We start from the raw sequence: 3538 nt of genomic DNA, 5'->3' as shown, positions 1-3538 counted from the left end.
TGAACGCTCTCATCTTAAAATTTGGTCGACCAAATTTCCAGCGACACTGCCTAAGGTTTTATTCATTTTTTAGAAAATTTGACAACTTTGGGTGAGGTTTATATGCAAATTTTTTTGAAAAAGTTTCTTTTAAATCATGTTCAATGTTTCTTTGACTTATTATCTTTTGAATGAGACCTAGGGTTTTGAAATCGGACGCAAATTGGTGGAGATATGGGCCTAAAAAAATTACATGTTTTTGAGGGGGTAACCCCAAACTTTTGATCGGGAGTGTATATATTTCGAGCATACCCAAGTCACAATGAATGCTGAACAGTGAGACTATTAGCTGAACAGTGGCTGATTAATGGTGTCAGTGGCTGAACACAATGACAGCTGAATATTTGTCTGAAGTTTGGCTTGTTTATCCTATTTAATCAGCAATACAGAGATGGCTGAATATCAAGTTTGATAGAATCTTCTTCATCTGTGTAACCAGCTTTAAAGCATACACCAACATGCAGAATTAATCATCTGTTGATCAACCTTTAATCAAATAACACTAGTTTACAGCATTTTTGAACTCGGTAAGCTGATGATCATTTTTGGTGTAGAATCATGCCCTGAGCTCGAAAATGCGAAGGAAAAAAAAAATAGAGCGGATTTTATTTCGACTTTCCATACAAGGTTGATGATTTGAAATCGATTTGTGTTCTATTTTTAGACAAAGTCGCCCACTTCACACATCTCATTCTCCGTAATCAATGCTCCGATTGAGCTGAATTTTTTACTGTAACTCGCCTACATATGATATGTCAAATAAACGTTGAGAAAGAGTTTTTAGCTTGTTTCTTTCTTATTGAAAACAATACATTTCTTCATATATTTTTGGAAATTTTGCTAAAATGTAAGGAGATCGTCCCAAAGACTCGCCAATATCTTGAATTTCATCAATCTGACGCAAAACCTGCATTCAGATGATCGAATGGTATTGTCATCAGCTTTTAATTTATGGAAAAAGATTTGAAATTGGTTGAACAAAACGCAAGATATTTGAATTTTAGTGAATTCCATATCTCAAAAAATTGTAAAACTCGATATTGAGCTAAAACTCATAAACTGCCTATGATCGCATATCAGTCCCATCTTTGCTGGGTTTCCTATTCATATGGGACAATTATGCGATCATAGGCAGTAAACTGCTCTACTTAAAATTTTTTGAAGCACGGTTTCGAAATCAGCGCTAAATTGTACTTCAAAAATTTTGGTCGTTGACAGGAGTTCACGACTTTCATTTTAGTTTGTAAACTAGTGTAATGTTTGACAGCTGACCCAGGCATGTTTTCGTGAAGTTCACTCGCTTGTTCAGCCTTAATACAGGCTTAGTTCAACTTATGTTCTTTACTATTCAGACATTATAAGTATTGTTCATGCTTTCGAGCATACGTATACAATTGTATGTGGTGTAGGTGCTAAGGTGATTGACTAAATCCAGGAGGACCGAGCTTAATTCCCAGATTTCCCTCAGATTAATTTATAAATTCTGAAGCATCTCCTCTGGAAATAGAAACAGCTAATGGTAAAATAGGCTCACAAATGTGTTTATAGTTTTATTTTACACAATTCATAAATTTAATTGAATAATGATTAGGCGCATATTATGCCTTGAAACAGCCTTTCAAAGAACCTGAAATCAGCTAAAGGTAGAATAAAATCACCAAAATTAGATGTTTAGGAGCTGAATAAAGGATTGAACCTCTTGTGCTCAGCTTTTGTTCAAATACGGGCTAATTTAAAATAGTTGGAGAAACATTTGTACAGCATCAAACTGTTACCTGGTTGGTGGCTCCACAATTGGATCTCCAACGTGGAGGTCCTTTGCCGATGTCATCAAAAGCCGACAGCGACAGAAATTCGGGAGCGAAAGTTGGAAGTGGGTCGGCCACACCCTACGCAGGGGCGGAAACGAAATCTGCAGCCTCAACAAGGAAATGAAGGAAGTAAACAGAAATTTTACCTGCCACATGTCAAGGTGATGGCGGGCAATCGCTCAGGATGGAGATCTTTCGATTCGGCCCTCTGCACCACCATGGGGCTAGGACCGACAGTAGTATAATTTTAACCTACCGTAACTCACTCGGTTAGTCACCGTCGCAGCACGCTTTTGCTGAGTACAAAAAGCGAGATTTTTTCAACGAGTTGTACAAAATACAACAGCGCGATCGCTCGAGGGTTAATTATAATCCGTATATTTTCCTTTTTTCTTCTTCTTCTTATTCTGATCGGTGGTGCTTTCTTTTGCGCACTCACCTTCCTAATGGACCGGCATCGCAGGCCATATGTCCAACCTACTTCTATTTATACTCCGTGGAGTTTACAATTCGTGTTCTTCTTTATCGACTGTTTTTTTTTTCAACGTGACAGTTGTGTACATATTGGTGTGTTAGCCCGTAGGCTGTACAATTCATTTTTAGTGTCCGAAGACTGAATTTTTCTTTTATAGTCCGTAGACTGTTACCCACTCACCCCTGGAGGGGGTGGGAATTGAACCCATGACCTTCTGATTGACAGTCAGAAGCCTAACCACTATGCTAGATCCCCCCCTCCCCCTATATTTTCCTTAATCCATACATTCGTACTCCCAAGCATTGTATGTTTTCTAACGCTCTCAATCATAACACACCACTAGCCAAATGTTTGACAAGCTGTACCAAAAATCAATGTATACTTCACACAATGACCATTGACCATAATTGAGGCTAACATCTCCATTGGAGTGGGAGCTCATTAAAATTGTTGCGTGTAATATTGCTTGTCGGACCACACCGGTGTGTATGTGCATTGTGCATGCATGTTTGTCCCATGGGGTATGAGGTAGCTGTTCAACCGGAACATAATTTCCCGCCATGCAGGGATGTTTGGGGTGTGAGCATCATTTAATTTACATCGAACAAGCTGTCAGTCGGCGGTCCTCCATTGGAATGGAAAAAAAGTCCGTTGGCCAACCAGCAGCAGCCCCTTCTGGCCAAAAAGGTAATATTTTAATTATTTTAAATGAATGAAATTATGTTTAAATCGGATTTATTAAAATGTGGTCGGTGTCGTATCCGCGCTCCCGGTGAGTTCGCTTCCCACAGATGCTGGAAGTATGAGTCGGCGGTCGGTGTGTAATTACAGCTGCCGGGTTTTCGCAGAGCGTGCTCTGGCCAACCATTGTGTGCGGTGTGATTGAAATGTTTATGGAATGTCTTTTTATTTACATTTCGATGACATGGAATATTCATATTCGTTTTTCCTGGCTGCATGTGATATTGATCGGAAACGGGTCGAGTAAAAGGGTGAGCAGCACTGGCAGATTGCGATGACGCGGTGACTTGTTCCGATCCGGTCCGGTTTGAATACGAAAGAAATCAAATCATGACTTTCCGTTATTGAGCTATGCTAATTGAGTTGCCGGCATTTGAATATGAAATTGAACATTGAGTTGGGTGATATTAATTTGAGAGAATTGAGGGAAGGATTCTTTCTGTTGAGTTGAATGATTGACGTTAGCCCTAAA

At 39.3% G+C, this 3538-nt stretch overlaps 1 non-coding gene across 1 annotated transcript; it reads right to left on the bottom strand.

Moving 5' to 3' along the window:
• Positions 1-2508: 2508 nt before the first annotated feature.
• Positions 2509-2586, bottom strand: Trnad-guc (transfer RNA aspartic acid (anticodon GUC)). Its single transcript has one exon. It is a non-coding gene; the product is annotated as a tRNA-Asp (tRNA).
• Positions 2587-3538: the final 952 nt, after the last annotated feature.

Source organism: Aedes albopictus, chromosome 2 (assembly GCF_035046485.1).
Source record: "Aedes albopictus strain Foshan chromosome 2, AalbF5, whole genome shotgun sequence".
Lineage (NCBI taxonomy): Eukaryota > Metazoa > Arthropoda > Insecta > Diptera > Culicidae > Aedes > Aedes albopictus.
Note: the sequence above shows the minus strand (reverse complement) of the source record. Positions and strands in the feature narration are given on the sequence as shown.